The 24579-nt window shown below is 38.2% G+C and overlaps 1 protein-coding gene across 4 annotated transcripts in view; it reads left to right on the forward strand.

Moving 5' to 3' along the window:
- Positions 1–24579, forward strand: part of LOC143154381 (PTB domain-containing engulfment adapter protein 1) — a 52142-nt gene that overhangs the window by 4117 nt on the left and 23446 nt on the right. The window contains exon 1 of one of the 4 annotated variants that reach the window (XM_076326516.1): positions 13327–13554. The exons of 2 other annotated variants lie outside the window; for them this stretch is intronic. The gene's annotated coding sequence lies outside the window, so the exon portion shown is untranslated. Of the gene's footprint in view, positions 1–13326; positions 13555–24579 lie in introns of those variants that run through there. One more of the 4 variants, XM_076326520.1, reaches the window with a different exon arrangement.

A 24579-nucleotide genomic window follows, 5' to 3' on the forward strand; every position in this document is an offset into this window, starting at 1 on the left:
TCTACCTAGAACAGTGTTGTTGTAATCTACCTAGAACAGTGTTGCAGTCTACCTACAACAGTGTTGTTGTAATCTACCTAGAAGTGTTGTAGTCTATCTAGAACAGTGGTGTTGTAATCTACCTAGAAGTGTTGTAGTCAACCTAGAACAGTGTTGTTGTAATGTACCTAGAAGTGTTATAGTCTACCTAGAACAGTGTTGTTGTAATCTACCTAGAAGTGTTATAGTCTACCTAGAACAGTGTTGTTGTAATCTACCTAAAACAGTGTTGCAGTCTACCTAGAACAGTGTTGTTGTAATCTACCTAGAAGTGTTATAATCTACCTAGAACAATTTTGTAATCTACCTAAAAGAGTGTTTCAGTCTACCTAGAACAGTGCACACAGGTGACCAAAGCATACCTATTCCCTACCCAATTCTTTGCAAGGTGTTGTACAACGCGTACTAGGTACGGCACTGTGAGAAAGTCACGGGGTAGGAGAGACGACGACGTCGCTGTCGTTTTCGTTTCGCTTTGTCTCCGTGTTTGCTACGTAACAGCGAGTCAGTCGCGTTGACGTTCACGCGCGTACAGATAATCGCGTATTATTTCTATGCAAAGGATCCACAGAGCGTATCTCGACGATCCGTGCAATCTCGGCGCGCGTTTGCTATTCCCGTCGTCAAGGAAAACTCCATTAGGCTCCTAGTCGTGAATTCTTTCATCGGTATTGACGATCGTACGGGACTCGTTATTGTCTGGTTCATTTTAATACGCGTAAGCTTCCAATTACATTGTGTCTCACGAGGCGCAGCTTGCGACTGTATAATTATGCACACTTGGATACCGAGAGACCGACGTACGTGTCTTGTGTAACGATACCGCGGAAGCGATTCTCGCTATGTAGCACGTGGCTCGTTTCACGCTATCAGTCATTAGCTTGGGAGACGACAACGTACCGTTTCATGAAAATTCACCAATTCCTATGCAAGATTTCCAATAAAGCAACGCTTGACGATTTCTTGTAATTTACGATGCATCGTTCGCGTCGATTCGCAACGTTCCCGTCGCGGCGGCCATTACTTTGTTTTCTTTCATCGTTTATTATTGTTTCGTGTAATTTAATTCAGACGCGGTTACGTCGCGAAACTAAACGAATAAACGACGATCGTACGCAGCCGGATATCGACGAAGAGTAATTGCGTATGTTTCTATATTTCATAAGTGTGCTTACAATTTGCATACAGTCGTCGACGTACACGTAATTACGCTACGAATGGCCTAATGGAGATGCGAATAAATAAAATATTTAGAGCGGTACGGGGAGAGTATGTGTGTTGAGAAAATACGAATAAAATTGAAAGTGAGCTGTTTGATAAGTTTTATCGTTGTTTCCATTGTAAAAAAAGTACTATGATGATCGAACTTTGAACAACAGTAAATATACGAACGAGTCGACAAATCTATTCGGTTGTTCGAAAAGTCATTTCGATCTTTTTTTTTTGTGAAAATGAAACACGATTTTTTCAAAGCGTGTAAACATTTTATTCATTAATAATTCTAATAATTATGGCCATTCATATACAAAGAGCGTATATATACCCCCTCGAAGAATGACTATTCATATACAAAGAGCGTATATATACGCCCTCGAAGAATGGCCATTCATATACAAAGAGCGTATATATACGCCCTCGAAGAATGGCCATTCATATACAAAGAGCGTATATATATACTTTCATACAATACATACTGCTATTTCATACTTTACACGAGATACTTTTGTCAATCGACTATCTGGCATTAAAAATACCTCGAAAGAGTCATCAAAAAGAAAAAATCAAGTTCGAAAATGTATCGTCAGCGATAAACGCGAAAAAATACGCGAGTCGAGGTACTATTGTTCACAATGCAATGTTGTCTTACGCGTGGTTCCATGCTTTGGACTTTATCGTACCAAACTCGCTTATCAATATTGCCTTTTGCTTCAAGTACTTTAAATAATTTCGTTACATTGAATCAAAGAATATTATACGAGCATTACAATATAATATACATAAAAAAATAAATTACCATCGTACAGTTTTCTATTTTACAAAGTAAAACGATATTACCAAATATAAGAAATATCATTGTGAAATTTCGGGAAGAAGAAACAACAACTTCAAACTCACTTCGTAGCAATCCGTACCTCACTGTCACCTCTACTCGCTAACCCGCTCAACTGCACAGCAATCACATTTTGTCACAAGCGTTCCGTAGCGTATTTAGTTCGGTGGATAAGAAGCATTTAATATTTACTCTTGAATTTGAAACGAAAGGGTTAATTATTCGACGTAACGTTGATGCTCGAGCGGTCGGTCCCTCACGTGACGCGAGTTCGCCGCGCGTGACGTCGCGAGTGTCACGGGACCGTATCGGAGCGACGAACAAAACTATAAACACTAGAGTTTCTTTCACTCGCGCACTAAAATGCACGGGATCGCAACAGATGTACTTAAATGAAAACGTACTTAAATGTACTTAATTGAATAGATACCGAAAATTCAGTACTTTAGGCGAATACCACCGTAGAGAATACGTCGACTGTCGAAAGTGGCTGCTTTAACGAAATACTTCCGTAGAATGTATAACGACGAACCGGCGTAATAATTAAAAGGTGCGTGGCGGGTGACGGACCGAGATTCACACTTGACTAAGGGTGGAACAATCAATGAATTTTTATTCAGAGGGCGGCGACTTATATACACGATTTTTGGTTATCGGTGATCCTGGTGTTTAGTTTCGTGGCGGTCTTTTGGCGGCTCTAAATTTGAAATGTTTGAGGAAGGAATAAGAAAAGTGGGGACAGCGTTTCATCCGGGCCTGCTAGTGGACTCGTGAGTAAGGCATCCTAGCAGGCCGGGCCTGCTAGTGGACTCGTGAGTAAGGCATCCTAGCAGGCTCTGCCTTATACGCCGGGACATTGGACGATCGGTAAGAGGTCGTATATATACCGATCGGAGCAGGTACGGGAACTTGCGGGAAACGGTTGGTGGTGAGTTTCCCTCTGGTGGCAAGCGTGGGTAGCTCCGCCACAGTCTTACGGCGTGGTAGGTGGTCCTCACACGAGCGACGAGGAACCGAGTCCACCCGGTATACGATACGTCGACCTGTCGCGAGTCACGATGCCGGCACACCGAAAATGCGGGCGGAACGTTCGTTTGTCGGCGGTCAAGACCACGGTCGAAGGAACCAGCTGATTACGTGCACGGTGTACAGAAACAGCGTGTAATTAATGCGGGAGCGTGTTTTTGCCCGCTGGTTCGCGGATAGTAGCCTCTGCCATAGCTACACGTGAAAAAGCCAATCCCGATGTATAACGTGCCGCACTGGTGTCCAGAATCGGCGTCTCGCCCGTTACAGACACGGAAATCGCGTTCGCGCGTTAATTACTCTCTCGACTTCCTCGCGATTGATACTACGCGTACAGCTGTATCACGCGCAGGGGTTGCGTTTAATGGAACAAAGATTCGCGATCTTGTACCAAATCGGTTGTTCAACGAGCTACCGCGTTGCGAAACGAGCGAATGTAAACACGGTAACGTTGCTCGTTTTATCTTCACGGATACAGGAATTGTACGAGATATCGAAGCACAATAGAGCGCTTTGCGGAATTGGTCTCTAACGATCTTTGAGTATATTTAACCAATGGTGCCGAATCGAAAGCGTTTACGCGATTGAATTTTTTCTGTGGGATCTTCGTGGTCTGATGTTATCATTTGAGTAGAGGAAGAGCTTTTCGTTGCTTCTCTGGTAAGTAAATGTTGTTAACGAAACTGTAATTGTATATTCAGTGTTGTTGAATTAGGTTTGAAGTAGATTTGGTAGAAATGTTATTACGAAGAAGTACAATTTTAAAGTATTATTTAGTTCGGTGGATAAGAAGCATTTAATATTTACTCTTGAATTTGAAATGAAAAGGTTAAGTACAATAGATGAGAGATATTTTTTATTATTTTATGGAGATTGAATTTCTTCTGTAGTATCTTCGTGGTCCATTGTTATCGTTTAAGCAGAGAAATAGCTTTTTGTTACTTCTCTAGCAAGTAAATGTTGTCAACGAAACCGTAATTGTATATTCAGTGTTGTTGAATTAGGTTTGAGATAGATTTGGTAGAGACGGTACAAAATGAAATGTTATTACGAAAAAGTATCATTTAAAAGTACAATTTAGTTCGGTGGATAAGAAGTATTTAATATTTACCCTCAAATTTGAAATGAAAAGGTTAAGTACAGTAGACGAGAGGTATTTTTTATTATTTTATGGGGATTGAATTTCTTCTATAGCATCTTCGTGGTACGTTGTTATCATTTAAGAATAGAAACAGCTTTTTGTTGCTTCTCTGGCAAGTAAATATCATTATCAACGAAAACGTAATCGTATAATCAGCATCGTTGATTTAGGTTCGAAATAGATTTGGTAGAGACGATACGAAATGAAATATTACCAAGAAATACTATTTTAAAGTATAATTTAGTTCGATGGATAAAAAACGTTTAATACTTACCCTCGAATTTGAAATGAAAAGATCAAGTACAATAGACAAGAGTTACTTTTTATTTTTTCTTCTTCAGTCACGCAAAATTGAAAAGGTGTTCGTATAGTAAACAAAAATCCCCCCCACTTCGTGTATTCGATCGAGCAAAATGTACACTTCGCCTACCAATTGTGTAACAATTATTTCATCGGACGTGTAATCAGTGTGTTTATAGTTAAACGTTAAATGAGAGATTTTTCTTAATTAATCTTTTCTGTATGGAATAGTTTCAAGACCCGTGCACAGTCACGATTACAGACGTGGAACAATCCTTTGCGGAAATGGTCGTCTGTGTTCTCGATAACCTTCGTTCGTGTATCGTCGACGTAGAAATTATACGTCGCGTATCTATCAATTCCATTCTGCGGACTCTTCCCTTTTCCGCAATAATAATCGTTAGTGAGTCGCGCGGGCTTGGAACTCGTCCTCCATTTTCTTTTCTTTAACGCCAGAGAACATTTACAAAGACATCTACTATCTCTCGAAGGAGACTGGTAATGGTATATTTTTAATATACTATTTATATGGTAATAAAATAGATCTTTTATCTAATAAAATTCTTGCGATGATGCAACTTTTGCACGATCGAGAGAGCATCGTCAAAGGCATAGTACTCGTCACACTGACGGTGCCATAACGTCCCTCTTGTATACTACTTCTTGTATTCTGGACTATGGTCGTTTTGTCGTGTTTCGTGCACAGTACTCGTAGGTTTGCAAGTTTATCGCTTATCGTCGTTTCGATACGAGGATCGCGAGGTGTGCTATTCGATTTCTAGCAACCATCCTCCGTCAGGGTGTTCGTTCTGGAACAACTAGTCCTCTCGACGTGTTTGACTCATCGAGGTCGAATACGCAAGACACTACTCCATTCCATTGCATTGTAAGGATCTGGACTGCGGTAAGTGGCTGCTAGTGTTTCTTCTCGAGGATTCCTCGAGATATTTGATCATTTCTTGTTTCTCGAGAAATTTGACAAATTCTTGTTTCTCGTTTCTCGAGAAATTTGACAATTTCTTGTTTCTCGTTTCTCGAGAAATTTGACAATTTCTTGTTTCTTGTTTCTCGAGCAACTAGGTCTAATATTGCGAAACTCATTTATTCTCGAAAATGAGTTTTCAAATTTTAAATCGACTTTTCGAAAAATATAATTCGAATGATAATTGACAAATTTCTTGTTTCTCGTTTTTCGAGAATTTCTCGAGAAATTTGACAATTTCTTGTTCCTCGTTTCTCGAGAAACTAGGTCTAATACTGTGAGCTCATTATTTTTCATTTATTCTATAAAATAAGTTTTCAAATTTTAAATCGACTTTTCGAAAAATATAATTCGAATTATAATTGACAATTTCTTGTTTCTCGTTTTTCGAGAATTTCTCGAGAAATTTTAAAATTTCTTGTTTCTCTCGTTTCTTGAAAATTTCTCGAAAAATTTGACAATTTCTTGTTTCTCGTTTCTCAAGAAACTAGGTCTAATATTGAAAAGCTCATTTATTCTCGAAAGTGAGTTTTCAAATTTTATATTCGACTTTTCGAAAAATATAATTCGAATGATAATTGATAATTTCTTGTTTCTCGTTTTTCGAGAATTTTCCGAGAAATTTGACAATTTCTTGTTCCACGTTTCTCGATTGTCTTTGTTCGATCTAATCGAATATTTCGACAAACTGGTGGCTTTTAAGTCATTATCAATACTAAAATATCGTCAATAGTTATCGAAAGTATGATTCGATGACGATTGTTAATAATTATGATGAATAAACATCAAGATATTGCGAAATCTGTGAAGGCGAACAGCTTCTGTGAATGTTTGTTTCTCCACACGATTGTTATTAATATTGATACACGTATTGAATATTAATGTTACAACACGCATCTTATTTATGCATTATAAATGATTGATTAGCCTACAGAAATAAATATTGATCGAAAATCAAAGTAAAAGTTTGATATTGATATGTTTCTCGATTTTCAGTGAAAATTAATTTCCTCGTAAATTAATATAATGATTTACATATTCTATAAAATGGTGAAAAGTTTCAATTTCTCGTCGATAAAAAATATTACAGTATCCTTCCTTTTCTTTCCCCAAAAGAAGTCTTCTTTTCTCGTACGCACGAGATCGTAGAATAATCTTCCATCACTGAAAACAAAAAGAATAGATTTCTCTTGCATTCAAAACCGAGAACAAAACCAAGCCGAGTTAGTTCCTTCCATCGCGCAAATAGGAAAAAATTCTGTTATTCGAGGAACAACTCGAAACGATATTTTCCAGACAATATTCTCCACCTTCTCGGATGTCCTCGATGGACATATGTACATCGAGCGATATAAAATTCGTATTCCTCGAAACTCGTTCCCTCATCTCTGTAGCGTGATACCAGCCGTGTATACGTACCGCTTATGCTCACTAATATGCATGTATGTCAAGTATAGTGAATCGAGATACACTTTCCCTGCTTTCGCGCGTATCCACCGTCCACGACGAGTTCGCTATTGAGCATTGTCCGAGCAGCAGTGAAACCGGAACTCGAGAAAGTTCCAAAAAGATCGCTCGTGTTGAGAAAATTGCTGCAAGTGCATACCAGCGTGCACGGATTTCTGTCGAGTCCTATTGGCCGAAATATCTGGCACCTGCGATCAAGAACACTGTTCGATCGTTGATAAAATCGCGCAGACCTTTTTACATAGACAGAAGGTCAATAGAAGATGCATAGAAAATGCAAATTAAAAACGTTACCAAGAGCTGTTCCAACCTTGAGAGATCGACAAAGACGAATAAAAGGACAGAAGAAACACGAGGGAAAGTGAATGACGAACTGTTTAAAATTATCTTTACCGCGTAAAAATTAATTATAATAAATGAATGTTAATGAATTAATGATAGATAACGATTAGACAAAATTAGTACTAATAATTGCCAATACACGATAAAATGAAATCGTAACGGTGAGCTCGTTACGTTTATGATGATTTTATGGAGTTGAAGGTTTAAAAAGTGTTTAGACAATAACCATTTTTCCAACGAGTGGATATTGTTTCTTTCGTATTTTGATCAGCAGGACAGTTTAAATATTTACAACATTGTAATTTCTTGAAATTACTGTTTCAAAGATAACAGATCTCTGGAGGTTGGACAAATTTTTGGTAACGTTTCTAATTTTTCATTTTCGTGATCTTTGTGACGTATAATTTTAATTCGTATAATATGGTTAATGTTTTACAGTATTTTTGTACATATCGGTTCGCTCAATTTGATTCTTGATGCATTCAAATATCATTCGTTCGAATTATCGAGTTTTCGTGTAGATGAGGTATTGCAGGGGAAAGAAAAATTAGTCGTGGAAGGAATTGCAAGTTTGTAATTGACAAATGTTACTAGACACTGTTTATATTTTCTGCTAGGACTGATCCGTCTTTCTTCTTACAATGCACCGAGATGCACCACTCAGGTCGTTGCCAAGGCATGGCCGGAATCGAGACGCGTTCCACTTATAATATCGCTCTAGCTCCATATTTATCTGTAATGAATCACCAACGCTCCACGAAATGTATGCAAACTTTCAGAGAGTGATTATAAACATACATTTCAACTGTTCACCAAGCCTCCGAGAATAAGCACGCACGGATTTGAGAAACTCGATGTAATTACTTTCAAGAGTCTCGCAAACATCACTCTTCGTCCAGCTATTACACTTTTTATTTAGATTTAAATATTCCTTTCATAATTTTACGGTCGAGCGACTTGGAGAACGATAAAAGAAGATAAATCGAAAAGTTTAACAACTAATATACAGGGTAGCGTAACACGTGGTATAATTAACAAGAAAATGATTGTAAATCGAAAAATAAACCGAAAGGGTAGAATAAAGTTTCTTTACGCGAGATTTTTTGTTTTAAAAATTAGTTCCGAAGATACATCGAAAAGTTTAACAACTAATACACAAGGTAGTGTAACAGGTGGTACAATCGACAAGAAAATGATTGTAAATCAAAAAATAAACCGAAAACGTAGAATAAAGTTTTCTTTACGCGAGACTTTATTGTTTTAAAAATTAGTTCCGAAGATACATCGAAAAGTTTAACAACTAATATACAGAGTAGCGTAACACGTAGTACAATTAACAAGAAAATGATTCTATATTGAAAAACAAACCGAAAGGGTAGAATAAAGTTTCTTTACGCGAGACTTTATTGTTTGAAAAATTAATTCCGAAGATACATCGAAAAGTTTAATAATTAATACACAGGGTAGCGTAACACGTGGTACAATCGACAAGAAAATGATTGTAAATCAAAAAACAAACCGAAAGGGTAGAATAAAGTTTTTTTTACATGAGATTTTAGTGTTTTAAAAATTAGTTCCGAAGATACATCGAAAAGTTTAACAACTAATATACAGAGTAGCGTAACACGTGGTACAATCGACAAGAAAATGATTGTAAATCAAAAAACAAACCGAAAGGGTAGAATAAAGTTTTTTTTACATGAGATTTTAGTGTTTTAAAAATTAGTTCCGAAGATACATCGAAAAGTTTAACAACTAATATACAGAGTAGCGTAACACGTGGTACAATCGACAAGAAAATGATTGTAAATCGAAAAATAAACCGAAAGGGTAGAATAAAGTTTTCTTTACGCGAGAGTTTATTGTTTGAAAAATTAGTTCCGAAGGTGCGTGATATATGCACGCACGCAATTGATAAGTTCAACGTGATCGATCTTTCCGTATGCCACTATCGTGTTTACACGCATGGTATGTAAAGTGAATTATACATAAGTTACTGTTTATTATTATCTGCAGATACTGTGCAGACACGCGTTAGACAGTTACAGTGAAATCCGTTAAATCAAAGTACGTGCACACGTCCCGAGCAGTTTCAATGTTAATTTCTTTCGAAACAAAGACTCGTACGAAAAACAAATATTATTCCACGATCTCGATTTATTTTCTTTCGATTATTTTTTATTTTCTTCGATTACTTTTTATTTTCTTTCGATTATTTTTTACTCTCTTTCGATTATTTTTTTATTTTCTTTCGATTATTTTTTATTTTCTTCGATTACTTTTTATTTTCTTCGATTATTTTTTATTTTCTTCGATTACTTTGCGTAGAATCTTCCTCGATTGTTTCGGTTCAAAAAATCTCCCACGATTGTACCCTTCGGTTCGTATTTATCCAACATTTTACAATTATGCAAATATGTACGAAGAACAGTGCACTTAACAATCCATCGAACGTACACGGATGAGAAACCAACGTGGAATTGACGTTTGTCGAAGGCAGATGTATCAAAACAAAAATTGTGCAATCGTGTCCCTTTGCTATTCGATCGTATAATGAATGAGAAGGCATATGCGAAAAAAACCGGTTTTCCATCGATGCTGAATCATACCTAAAACCTGTCCGCTTGTTTCACGTTCACATTCACGTTGATGACGTTCGTACACATCTGCAACGAGGAAAACATAACAATTTCGTGTTTAAAGACCATTATTTCTTTTTTTTTCTTCTTCTTCTTCTTCTTTTTTTTTTATTCGATAATATTGTATCTCACGATTCGGTGTTGCCTCGTGCCATCACGTCGTTATTACGTCTGTTCTTTGGAAATTCCGTAAATTGAACGAACCGATTACATAGTAATCAGACACCGAACGAATTTGTCTATCCACGTCACAGCGGTTGATGAGATTGAAAATTCATGTTTCGCGTTATCAAAGAAAATTTTAATTGCGAACAGAGCTTGGAGGATTTAGTCATTGACTCGAATTATCTCGAGAATATCGAAATTGTGCTCGAACTGTTCCCGAGATTCAAAATTCCTCTGTATTTACGCGCGCTATCGTTTTCGCGTAGGACTGTCGAGTTCATGGCTCGCTCGCGATGAATATAGTAAACATAAAAAATGACGATTTCTTATCAACCAACCGGAGAGAAATTATTTCGTGTGACTAAGCTCTACTGTGCTGTACACCAGAAGTATTTATTCAAAACTAAAAAGATCTAATATATATATAATTATACTTACGAAAATATACCAAAATTTTATTCTATATTAAGTTGTTCGGAAAGTCGTTTTTCTGTGGATTTTTTTAGAATGTACAAACATTTCATTAAATTATACGTTCTCCATTCTGAAATACGAAATCACTTTCCTAATAAACAACCTAATAAAATTCACGAGTCGAAAGTTACTATAAACGAACGATTAATTACGAAAAAAATAAATGTAGAGTTTGCAAAAATCATTTAACCAGGGATACTTTAGTACTGCATCGTTTCGTTCAAATGATTAGGTTGTTCAAAAAGTAATTTCGTTTTCCAAACTGGAGAATGTATAATTTAATAAAATGTTTATACATTCTAAAAAAATCGTGTTTCATTTCCACCGAAAAGAAGAAACTACTCTCCGAACAAGCCAATAATTCTAAATATGGTGTTACGTACGTATACGGTTGCAGCGCGAATCGAAAGAATTAAGATTCGCGCGCAATGATTGTAGAAACAACATTTCCCGCTAACAATTCGCTCTATCTTCGCTCGGTAAGGTTAGCCCAGTTTCTCGAATCATCAAACTGTATACAGTATTCATAGCGTTGGTACTCGCGTCTGGCGATACCAGAACCGACGTTTTGCTCTGTGATCTAAGGCCAGAACTCGGTCAGCCTTAACAAGTGCAACGCGTAAGAACCTCGCCAAGGGAAAATCAAGAATTTCTCATTGTACGACCGGCACGCGTTCACATGAAAACTTAACGTTCCTGTTGCATCGAACAGAACTTGGTTGCTTTCGTACTCGCGCACGACGGTTTTGTAATTCGGCATTATTTTCTCACGCGTCGAGGATTGCGTTCGTTGGTTCGTTCGTGGCTACCGTGTTTCCAACAGCAAACAAGGAAAGACGAGTTCGCTGGATAGACCGACGCGTGTTGCATACACGCACGGATATAGCGCGAGCATCCTGTCGCGATGTCTCGTCCTAAATTTCTCTCGGTTTCATTAAACCTCGGAAGTGGACAATTTTCGTGTCTGTTCGTTTGAAAACTTTTAATGGACGCGATACCTAGAGGTTTTTACCGATCGATCGATAACATTGTATATATTCGATCCTGAGATGATCGAATTAATCGAGATCGCGATTAATTCGCGAGTGAAATAGTCCATGGAGTTGAGAAACGTGGATTTGTTTTAATAAGTATGAAAGAGTAGTTTGTACAGACTTAAGTTTGAGAAATATTTATTCAAACGTTTTGACCCTCAGCTCTTTAAGTAATAAAACATTAAATTGTATAGACTTGAAGGAAAATAAGGAAAGATTGTAGTGCAAATACGTGAGACGCAGAGAAAGGAGTACATATTTTTTTATATAAAACAAATCAAAGGGAAGGAAGAAAAAGAATTCGGTAAAAGAAAATTACAGTTGAACTGTAGCTATAAAAAGAACAATAACCTATTAAAAGTTAAACAGCTTTTTAAAGAAGTTTCAATTTGTTATGTTCTGACAAATTGTTGCTTCTTTAAAATGTAAATTGGTAAATGGCTGTACCGTAACATTGGTACATGTGATTATAAATATTTATAATATTACGAGTACTATAATTAATCCTCACTTCTTTCACACCAACCCAAATAGTTCCAATGTGTCTCCTCTAGACTTATTTTATTCGAAACAAGGACAAATTGCATATACATTTTGCGATAAGAAAGTTTTTTTTATAGAAGTTACAATTTTATGTTCTGAAAAATTATAGCTTCTTTAAAATGTAGATTGGTAAATGGCTGTACCGTATCATTGGTACATCTGTAACAATAACATCGGTAACAATATCGAAAAGAACGTAACGCGCAGACTCGCGAATTAATCTCTGAAGGGGTTAAAGGGAACGTAGCAAGCTCCCGTAACGAAAACAATGCCGGGCCGCTATTTAGTTCCAATATAAATGTATCTCGTCGCAAGAAAACGCTATCCTTCGCTCTCGATGAGCTGCGACAGAAGAGGACGGACAGCTTCGGTCTCGGTCGTGGCTGGTACCGCCATCCTCCTATCCCTTCTCGTTCTATCGAATCATCTACGATCGCCGATCGCTCCAACATTCCGTCTGTTATATTCGGTCCAGTGTCCTCGTACCAATCTTCGGTACAATCTGGTCACATTTCGACCTACATCGTTTATTCGGCGACAGTTTTAACGATCCTCGTTAACGCTACGGCGTGGTTTCGCGAGAACAAGTGGGCGTGAATGGGTAACTTGGAACGAAGGATATCCGGAGAGGTTCCTCGTAGGACACCGTCAATGGTAGCCAATTGCAAACACGAACGAAAGTGGACGAAGACCACTGTCTCGACCGTGGCTGGTACCACCACCTATCGGGCCTTCTTCCACCGAATAATACCACCGGCACCGATTCCCAACTCCCACGACTTGCCCCGCCAATCGATTCTCGTTAACGCTTCGGCGTGGTTTCGCGAGAACGACAAGTGTGCGTGAATGGGTGATTGCGAACGAAGGATATCCGGAGACCTTCCTCGTAGGACATCATCAATGGCAGTCAATTGCAAACGCGAACGAAAGTGGACGAGGACAGAGGACCACGGTCTCGACCGTGGCTGGTACCACCACCTATCAGGCCTCCTTCTCGTTCCACCGAATAATCTACCAGCACCGATTCCCGACTCCCACGACTGGTTCCGCCAGTCGATTCGGCCGAGATCGTTCGCGCTCGGCTCGCTCCGATAGCGTTCGCCGCTTCCAAGCTTGTCCTGGTCTCTCGCTTCGGTTTCATTCGGTTAATCAACGCGCGCGGCGATCAGTCCACCACGAGCCGTCGAGTGGCTCGCGTCACCCAATTTAGACATTTTCTGTTTTTTTTTCTCCCCTGTTGTGCTTCTCGTTCGTTCGCGACTCGGTCCATTGCTTGTTCGCGAATTCTCCCGTGGGCATGAGTAGCGCGCGGCTCGTTTGAATCTGTCGGATACACGCCAGCGGAACACTCGGTAAGTCCACGAAGCGTCGTTTACTGAATTTTCACGATCCCGCGACACACTGTTTCGTCGCTCGAAGATTCGTTCGATATTGTTCCTAGCGACCGAGCGTTTCTCGGGTCTCGCCCGCGCACTGTGCTTTGTTGGTCGGTTCAATCGCCCGCGAACGTTTCCATTGTGCGGTTTCGAAAGTCATCGTTCGGTACCTGTAATCGATGCGTATAAATACGACCAAGGATGACCGCTCTTCCGTTGACCCGTGAGTCACCGTGGTCTCGTTATTTTACGAATTCCCTTGCGAAGGTTCGATCCATCGTTGTTTATCAACCGAGAGCCAATCACTGTGCCGCGTCTCGGTATACTGGAAGTTTAGAAGACCGTCCTACTCGACCGGTTTCCAAACGAAACGCGCAAAATATTTCCAACGCGAACAATACCCCCAAATACTTTCTAATTTATAAGAAAAATCGACTCCGTCGTGGATTTCACTTTTCATTGACTTCGTCCGCCCGTTCGAAAGGTTTGCAAGCGGGATTACGTTATGCTTTTTGTAAGTGAAATCCCCGGCTCTTCTTTCAAACGTTCTACTTTCTACCAGCGTCGTGCTATTTACTTTCTTGCGTAGAAATTGTCCGCGAGTGATCAGGCCCGCCGCAGGAATCCGAGATGGACGATAATAAACGTGGAAAATTCTAAACCCGCGGCCCGTTTCGATCCAATCCACTCGCCATGCGACGAGTTTAATCCTACTTGGCTGACAGTAATTGTCGAGAGTTGTTGTGTCCCGGAATTGATGGCGTCGTACCGTGTTTTAATAACTTCGCGAGAGTTTCGTGTAACGAAAATATATATACACCAACTGTTGGCCTCGCTCGTCGATAAGCTGATTTACAAGCCAGCTACGAAACGTACACGGATGTAATTATCGCGTCGAAATTAGTAGCGCTTTAAAATTAATAGTTCGTCCTACGGTTCAATAACTCGTAGGTTGTTCGTAACTCTAATTATGGATAAGTAGGCTTAAATGTGCCGCTACAGTATAATTAGATGCAATTATCACATGGTCTCCTAAGAGGATTGCATTGGTCTCTCGATCAACAGTGCGCACTGTGTTTCAGCGTTGCGGATGGATTTTTTTTTTTAAACTACGAGAACAAAAATTACGTGTCTCAATCGAACGAGAATCAATAGTCACGATTGTTGATAAGTGGTCTAAAAACTTGTTCAACGATTTGTTCAATAATTAGATGCAATTATCGTACGGTCACCTACCAGGATTACGTTGAACTTTCAATTAACAGGTTGTACTGTTTCTCTGAACGCAAATTTAAATTACGTTGTTGCAGATGAAATGCTTAATAAAATTTTCAACGACTACAGTTTTATTGAGAATATTATTTATCGATCAATAGTGCAATCTAACAGACTCAATAGTGCAATCAAATGCACTTTGACGATTGTGAAGCGAATTTATTTCATTATTAAAGAAATCTATATTTTATCGATCATTTTATCGCATACGTTTATATTGGAGCTACAAATTTTTTAGATGAAATATTTAAAGCCAATTGTATATATATATTGTACACTGTTTAATTTCGAGCAAGAAATATATCTACTTAAATTTTATTTCTATTCGTTGTTTCTATGGCTGCACAATTTCCCATTGTATATTAAAACAATTATAGAAATATATAAATCGTGTAGTTTTCAGCAAGCTTTAGCTTCAAATTGATACACGAGAAGTACCATCTGGCAATATTTTTTAGTTATCGCATCGTAAAAAACTTTCCACGTTTGTGTAATCGGTTGTTCCATATGCAACAACCTAATGTCTACATGTTAATCGTGATTTTTCAACGTCTTCGAACGAACAGTACATTCCGTGTATCGATAACTCACAGGTCATAGACAACTCCAATTATTGATAAGTAGACTCAAAAATCTTACGGTATATTTAGATGCAACCATCGCACGATGACCTAATACGATTGCATTCAATTCTAAATTAATAATGCGTGCTGTGTTTCGGAACGAAACTTTAATTCCCTGATTATTCAACGAGAATTCTAACGCGTACGGTTCGACGTATTTGAATATTTCGCATAATTAAAAAAAGAATGCATACATTTTACATACCCTACGTATTGAACACATCTAAAATAAACATAGCTAAGCTTTTAGTTCGTATAGTGTACAAAAGGGAATTAGAAAAAAATGTAAACACGAGCTGATATTATTGTTAGTCAGACAAAGAACACTTAATATATTTTCCATTCTGTCGTTTCCTGTTATTAGTTAGTCAGCAGTGATTAGAAGCAAACTTGTAATTTTTCATTTATCCGCAACATTGATGCATTCAATTTAAGACACATTGACAAACGACTTGAGAAAAATTGTTAGATGAGATCAAAATCGATCGAATCTCGTTGCTTTGAAAATTAGCTAATTAAAAAAATTGCAAAGTTGTTAAGTAAGAGTCGTAATGTTACATGTGTAGAATCTCTTGAAAAATTTAAGAATCTATAAGAACAAAAAGACAACCAGACGACCTCGTGCTACAACTGCTCCATCATTTAGTCCGACATTGGAAATCATCAACATAATATTATTGCATTCAACCTTAAATGAACAACTCGCATCGTCGTCACGAAAGTGTCCAACACTGTTGCTTTAGAACGCAAATTCTGACCCAAAAAACTATTCCAACGTATAAACTATCGATTATCACGCATCTGCAATTATCAGACTATCACCTATCGAATTAAGATGGATAAAAAGTAACGATTAATTAACCGTGAACACCGTGTATATATTATACAAAATCGCCACTGGTCAATTTCGTGCAAGAAATATATCCACTTAAATTTCACTTCGATTTATTGTTTGTATGACTGTACAATTTGTTATTATATTAGGTAGTGGATAGAAGAGTCTCGAACTTGTTTTTAAAACGAGACTCTTGTTAAATTAATCGTCAAGACACTGAAGGAGAATGACACCGAAATGTCTTGTAAAATCATCGGAACGTTTACGTTTGTAATTAATTATTATGTAAAATTCTTTTAAGAAATATCTAAACACGAACGATTCGAGATCAGGGATAGAAACAATTGAAATAGAACTTGTTTAATGAAAGTTCTCGTATAAGTACCGATGAGGATAAACAAATAAAGATTCTGAAAAGTAAAAATTCTGTTTAGTAATATTGTTAGTATTCTATTCGGTAATTTAATAGTAAATAGAATTTGGTTGTTTGGAAAGTAATTTCATTTGTTTTTTTTTTTGGAGTAAAAATGAAACACGATATTTTTAGAGCGTGTAAATATTTGATTAAATTACATATTCTCCATTTTGGAAAACAACTCAATATATTAAAACAATGCTAGAAATATACCAAATGAAGAATCAACGTTCAATATATTTCCTTCTCGGCGCAAATTCCGACCCAAACAGCATTCCAACGTACAAACTAACAATTATCGCGCATCTGCAACTATCCTGCATCTAATCAAGGTTAAGTTCAATAAAAGCGTAATTTTATTCTTTTATCGTTGAATTTACACGACAGCTGACGCTGACTCTTCGTATTAGTCATGTTTCTCTCCTCGAATGCTTCGTTGTGCTACTGGTGAGTATCTCTCTGCAATAAAGGCGTATTATTGTTATAATTGAATCGTGTTTAACTCCAAACGAACATCGAACGACTTCGTCTAGGTAGAACATTCGCTATGTGAGGATTCACAGCTTTGGAAACATCTTCGACAAAATATTCCAAAGTTTCCAGCTATCGATAGCTCCGTCTTGCTACTAACGTGTATCTTTCTGCAATAAAATCTATTATTGCTATAATTGAATCGTGTTTAACTCCAAACGACTTCGTCTCGATGGAACACTCGCTATGTGAGGATTCACAGCTTTGGAAACATCTTCGAGAAAATATTCCAAAGTTACAGGCTATCGATAGCTCCGTCGTGCTATTGATGTGTATCTCTGTGCAATAAAAGCCTATTATTGCTATAATTGAATATCGTATTTGACTCCAAACGACTTCGTTTCGGTGGAACACTCGCTACGCGAGGATTCACAGCTTTGGAAACATCTTCGACAAAATATTCCAAAGTTTCCAGCTATCGATAGCTCCTTCTTGCTACTAACGTGTATCTTTCTGCAATAAAATCTATTATTGCTACAATTGAATCGTATTTGACTCCAAACGACTTCGTCTAGATAGAACACTTGCTACGCGAGGATTCACAACTTTGGAAACATTGTTGAGAAAATATTCTAAAGTTAGGCTATCGATAGCTCCGTCTTGCTACTAACGTGTATCTTTCTCCAATAAAATCTATTATTGCTATAATTGAATTGCGTTCGACTCCAAACGAACATCGAACGACTTCGTCTCGATGGAACACTCACTATGTGAGGATTCACAGCTTTGGAAACATCTTCGACAAAATATTCCAAAGTTTCTCGCTATCGATAGCTCCGTCTTGCTACTAACGTGTACCTTTCTGCAATAAAAACCTATTATTGCTACAATTGAATCGTATTTGACTCCAAACGACTTCGTCTCGGTGGAACACTCGCTACGCGAGGATTCACAGCTTTGGAAACATTGTTGATAAAATATTCCAAAGTTTCGGGTTATCGATAGCTCCGTCGTGCTATTGGTATGTATCTCTCTGCAATAAGAACCTATTATTTGCTATAATTGAATTGCGTTCGACTCCAAACGAACATCGAACGACTTCGTCTAGGTAGAACACTCGCTACGCGAGGATTCACAGCTTTGGAAACATCTTCGACAAAATATTCCAAAGTTACAGACTATCGATAGCTCCGATTATCGATATAAGTGTATTTAAAAATGAAAAAAAAAAAAAAGAAAAGTATCGAACCGAGTGCATATGCAAGCGTACGGTTATCGTGTGGCAAAAGGTCCGCTACAAAAACCGGTGTCAAGGGTCGTGGCATACGAAAGCGAGCAGGAGAACCGTTCGTGGAATTGAATCGAGAGATAACGAGTCAGCCCGGCGCCTTAATCAATATTTTTACGTCGATTTATTTAAACGGCGTTCGCTCGAACGACGCAATCTTCGCCACAAAGAACTTCCGCGGTGGTGCTATTCAGCCGGGCAGCGTTTTCGCGAAGGAAATTGTGCACGCTTAGAAATGCAACGATAATGCACCGGTAAGGTCTGGGTTACGTAACGATTCTTAAGTTTACCGAGGAAACGTCGAGCTGCTCCTGTCTTCGATCCTTTTCTTTTTTTTTTTTGGCTTGGTGTTTTTCTCGGTCGCGAACCAGTAACACAATACCCAGCGTGGCGATTACCGTAACGAGACTACGAAATAAAATACGCGCACGTTTAAATCTACATCTAGAGCGAAAAGAACGACAGGACATTGCACCGTATCGGAATTGTCGAGGTTCTCCGTTTCGTTTAGATTAGAATAATTATTGGACGAACACTGATTCCCACGATCGATTCGCCATCGAACGGTTTTTCGATAAATAGGAAATTGAACAAATTTTCATTTTTTTTCTTCTTTTTTTTCAAATTTACTGGGGGTTTTTTTTTTAGTTTTATCGTTGCGTGTTCGCGAATGTATTATCCGTCGGTGGGCGTTTCTCGATAAAAACAAGTTCGAATATTTTTAAATACACTCGTAATTACACGCGAGTAAAAGTAGCTCGAGTAAGATCGCGGTTGAATTCATTTTTATCGTGAAAACCGAGTATCGGTGTTACTTGCACGAACGTGTATTGAAAATTATCAGTATTTTTATTTCCATTGGTATTAATTTTCGTTGACTACTATCGAACGGTGCGAGACTCGACTTCGAGCGAAGAAAAAAGATCGATTCGTGGAATAGAAATCTTACTGCTCGGGTTCGTGCAGTCGGTGATTTCTATATTTACACGACCTCGCGTGGTTATTATTATTATTATTATTATTATTATTTATTTATGTGTAGATAATATATTAAAACTGTTTTTGGTACGTACCCTTAAGTATCTCAACTATCGATATAATAATTTCCTGGTCGAAGTCCATTGTATAAAATGTATACAAATGAAACTCGACTTAAAATTCTATAAAATTGATTTAGTCGTTATAAAATATTCTTTAAAAACATTCTTAAATACTAAGATACGTTAGATACATCCCAATCTCTGTTGAGTCTTCTCCGATGAAAGAACAAACGTTTTACTTAAAAAAAAACTAAAAATTTGATTTACTTTCTCATAGTGCGTTCCCAGCTCGACGAAAACTAACCAAATGAGAATAATCCGCAGCGCGTGTAATTTATTACACCGCAACAGAATATTACATCAGCATAACTGATACTAATTCGTATACCAATTCGTATAAAATTATTCTTAAAAATACACCGGTATCGTTTAAGAAATCGGTTGTATTCTAATTACTCGTGGCGCGAAATTAACCGAGTTTCTCCTACACGGTGATTCATCGTGTTTAATTAAAAAAAAAAAAAAATGCGAGATGATCGCCGAACAAGGAACGAAAGTTTCGCAATACGTAATCTCCGTTGTCTTCGAATATAGATTTAGGACACTGTAAAAATAAACGGTCGTCGAAAACGATCGTTTTCACGCGCGTAACGCGGAAATGAGGTTCGAACCCTTTCGATTGGAATACACAGCACACGCGGGACACGGAACTTGAACAGTCGCGTTTGTTAATCCTTTGCGAACGGGACGGTTCAAAGTGAACCGTACCGTGGTGTCGAGCTCCTGCCGCGATAGTCATTTAACACTAAACGTACCAAGCGGGTCAAATGACCCCTTTGAAAATTTACTTTAAATTCGTACATTTATCGTTATTTCTATCGGTCATTTGACTTTCTGTAAATTCTTATATCATCCGATTGTTCAATTTCCCACTTTCCGTTTTTCTCGTAGCTTATTTTTTAGCGACAAAAATTCTTTACCCACCTTACGTACCACGGGGGGTCATTTCACCCCGTACGAAGTTTACGTATTTTTTTAGCAGTTTTCCAACTGGAACCTTAGTTCTAAATTCGTACTTAGGACGCGATGAAACCAGACTGACGTCAATACCACTCAGCGAATTCGTTGCGATGAAATTAGTCGAACCTTTCACCAACTATAGAAGAAATATTACAACCGACAATTTTTTTACGACTTCATCTTTGGCTGCAAAATTATTGGCGAAAAGAACAACGTTAGTGGGAACAATGCGTGCGAACGGGAGGGAATTGACCGCACTTGCAAAAACAACGAAAGATAATTCGAAACTTCTTTCAACAATGACATACAAATCGAACGACTGTACGTTAACGATTTATAAATCGAAACCAAGAAAAAAAGTAGCGATATCGAGTACCGAACGTAAAACCGTAAAAATCAAGAACAATAGAAAGAAGACACCCGAAACGATCAGTTACTATAAGTAAACCAAATTTGGCGTCGATATAGTTGACCAAATGGCGCGAAAGTATAGCGTAAAATCGAAGTGCAATAGATGGCCTGTACAGGTATTTTTCAATATTTTGGATCTGGCTGGAATCAATTCGTGGATACTCTATCAGGAAACAACTGGGTTGGAGCTATCGAGGCAATCTTTCCTGTTACAATTAGCAGACGAGCTTGTTACAGAGTACCTCGAATTTCGTGAAGAAGAAAAGGAAAATCAACGAGAAGGAGTATCGAGCAGCTACAATAATAATTCTCAATCCAGGAAAAAATGTCAAATAAGATTGTGCGTGGGCGATAAAACAACACAAACTTACATAATTTGTAAAAAATTTGTTCGCGGGAAATGTACGAAGGAGAAACCCATCCTATGTAAAAAATCTAATTAGTCGATTGTTTTGTTTATAACGATAAAAATATGTGTTTCATTTTACACGAAATCAGAAACGATGTTGCAAATTATTTCCTTTAATAAATAAAGAATTTTTTACGAAAAATCTACGTTTGTTTCATAACGGGTCAAATGACCCTCTATGGTAAGATTAGGTATAGAAAAATGCCGGTACGTTTAGTGTTCAAATTGCCAGCGCATATTTCTGCTTAACCTTGGCCATCGACATGCATTTAGATGGTACACATATATGCGTTTCTCGGCTCTATCAACCAAACGCATATACGAGTTCTTCGGCCAATTTGATGATTTGCGTAGAACGCATATATGCGGCACTCGTCCGCAAAGGGTTAATCGCGTACGTTGAATGCCTATAAACGGTGCATTAATCGAGTCTTTATCCACAACCACCAAAGGGTTAACTGGGACAATGAGTTTCCACGAGTCCGTACGAGAAAGTCCGAGAAAAACGAAAGAGGCGTCGCGTCGCCCGAAGCGTCGACACGTTTCGTCCCGATGCTGGTAAATCGTACACGGAGACGTACTTTTTATTTTTATTATTTTTATTTTTCTTTCTCTTCTTTTTTTCGACAAATCCATGAAATGTAGGTCACGATCGCAACCCACGTAGCAGTTTTTTCTTTTTTCTTTTTTTTTCTTTTTAATCTAAATGGATCGCCGTAGAAATCATTCACGCTGTACAAGTCTGGGAGAAAGTGCGACCGACCATTTTCTAATTGTCCGCATCCGCTGGAAAAATAGTGGCAATTACGGTTCACCCTGTTGAATGTATAGTTAATCACTGATTAATAGCGCCAGGTAGATTCCCCGGGTAATGACTCGCGAAAGGAGCTTGCAAGATGCTCGCGCTGTCCCGTTTCTTCTTACTTTATTCTCTCCACGCACCGACAATTTTGCATTCGATTTCACCCGCTGGTTCATGAAGCTATTCGTTTTTCAATCTTGGGAAATTTCGATCGTTGGAGTGTTCTGAAATTTGCCTTTACCGGTAAACAAAGTCTCGAGAGAGAGAGATACGATCTGTTGAGCGTGATGGTTGTTTTGTAAGGAATAATTAAAGCACCGTATATTTTGGTCTTGCAAGGTTATTAACACATAATGTGTCGGAGAGCTGTGTGTGTCTGTGTGTATCTGTGCACACGACTATGGACGTCATGAGCAGTCGTCTATGGTGCTGAAATCTTACACTGTTCCCTTTCTGGAATGTAAGTCTCGTTTACCTTTATTTTCTTCTAGACTTATTCCTCTTGTTTCGTCTCCGCTGGACTTGTTTATCGGTGGTAACTTTGTAACGTTTTCTCGTCGTTTTCAATTTGTCAGGTTCGTATCTCACATCTCTCATAAAATCTTTGAACGATTCTAAAGAAGATTTCCGTATCATATTTCTACGCTTGTGGAATATGTCTATTCTTCTTTATTTATTTTTTTTCTTAATCATTACGTATCATAGTGACATTTTTTCTACCGATACGATAGAACACATTACAAACCTGTCCAAAAAAAAAAAAGAAAACAAATATACTATATCTACTTAGGTATTCAAACGTACCAAACGAGAGGTAGTTCGCGACGTCAATAATAATCGGCACGTGGTCTCTTGGATACAAAAATATTTGTCACTAGGTGCAGCCAAGAGCAGAAGTCGTTTATCCATTACAGGAAATGGAAAAAGCGTGTAGGAACGTGTAGTTCCTACTCATTTGCCTATCCAGGTCAGTGACACTTGGCGCTAGATCCTGGTACCCGGTGATATAAAGTTAATTCCAGGTTAATTAAAAGTTTTCTCATAGGCGAACTTAAATCGCGTAGCAACGGGCATACACGAGGTACGAAACTGAACTCTGAATGAAAGGTGATGGCGATCGGTCCGTAGCAGAGATTGAATTAACAGCGTCAACTAATTGGCCGACCGTGCAGATGGTGGACGGTGACCACAGCGGTAAAACGCGATGCGCGCGATAGAGGGGGAGTCCTCACCTTGAACGTTATGCAACCCACAATTAACATACGCACATAGCTGAGTCGGTTGGGGTTACTTCGTGGAAAAACTGCGCCGATGTGTGAGTCTAATGGTCCAGTGTTTCTCAAACTTTTCCGAATGGTGTCCACTTGGACAAAGTTACACGTTTGGCACGTTACTCGGTGGCACTATTGGCCAATCCTATGGTCACGACCCAATAATCGTGTGTTCACAAATTCCGATAACGAAATGTGAAATTTTCGAGTTACTGACAACTACGAACTAAACGCGATTAAGGCTCAAATTGAACGAAAATTGAACTCAAGGCACTTTAATCGCGAATTTAAGATTGTGTTCGATTCTCTGATGTTTTTTACATCGTGTACGAGGAAAATGTAGTTCGTTGTATCAATTTTGAGGGGAAATTGAGGAAAGTTAGTCCGGTGACATCGGTTCGGCACATGATGAATTCACGAAGCCCACTGTAAACAGCGCACTAATACTTAAATAGAACAAAAATTGAACTTAAGATACTTTAATCGCGAATTCAAGGTCGTATTCGATTCTCTGATGTGTTTTACACCTTGTACGAGGAAAATGTAGTTCGTTGTATCAATTTTGAGGGAATATTGAGGAAAGTTACTCCGGTGACATCGGTTCGGCACATGATGAATTCACGAAGCCCACTGTAAACAGCGCACTAATACTTAAATAGAACAAAAATTGAACTTAAGATACTTTAATCGCGAATTCAAGATCGTATTCGATTTTCTGATGTTTTTTACACCTTGTACGAGGAAAATGTAGTTCGTTGTATCAATTTTGAGGGGAAATTGAGGAAAGTTAGTCCGGTGACATCGGTTCGGCACATGATGAATTCACGAAGCCCACTGTAAACAGCGCACTAATACTTAAATAGAACAAAAATTGAACTTAAGATACTTTAATCGCGAATTCAAGATCGTATTCGATTCTCTGATGTTTTTTACATCGTGTACGAGGAAAATGTAGTTCGTTGTATCAATTTTGAGGGGAAATTGAGGAAAGTTAGTCCGGTGACATCGGTTCGGCACATGATGAATTCACGAAGCCCACTGTAAACAGCGCACTAATACTTAAATAGAACAAAAATTGAACTTAAGATACTTTAATCGCGAATTCAAGATCGTATTCGATTCTCTGATGTTTTTTACATCG

This window comes from Ptiloglossa arizonensis, chromosome 14 (genome assembly GCF_051014685.1).
Source record: "Ptiloglossa arizonensis isolate GNS036 chromosome 14, iyPtiAriz1_principal, whole genome shotgun sequence".
NCBI lineage: Eukaryota > Metazoa > Arthropoda > Insecta > Hymenoptera > Colletidae > Ptiloglossa > Ptiloglossa arizonensis.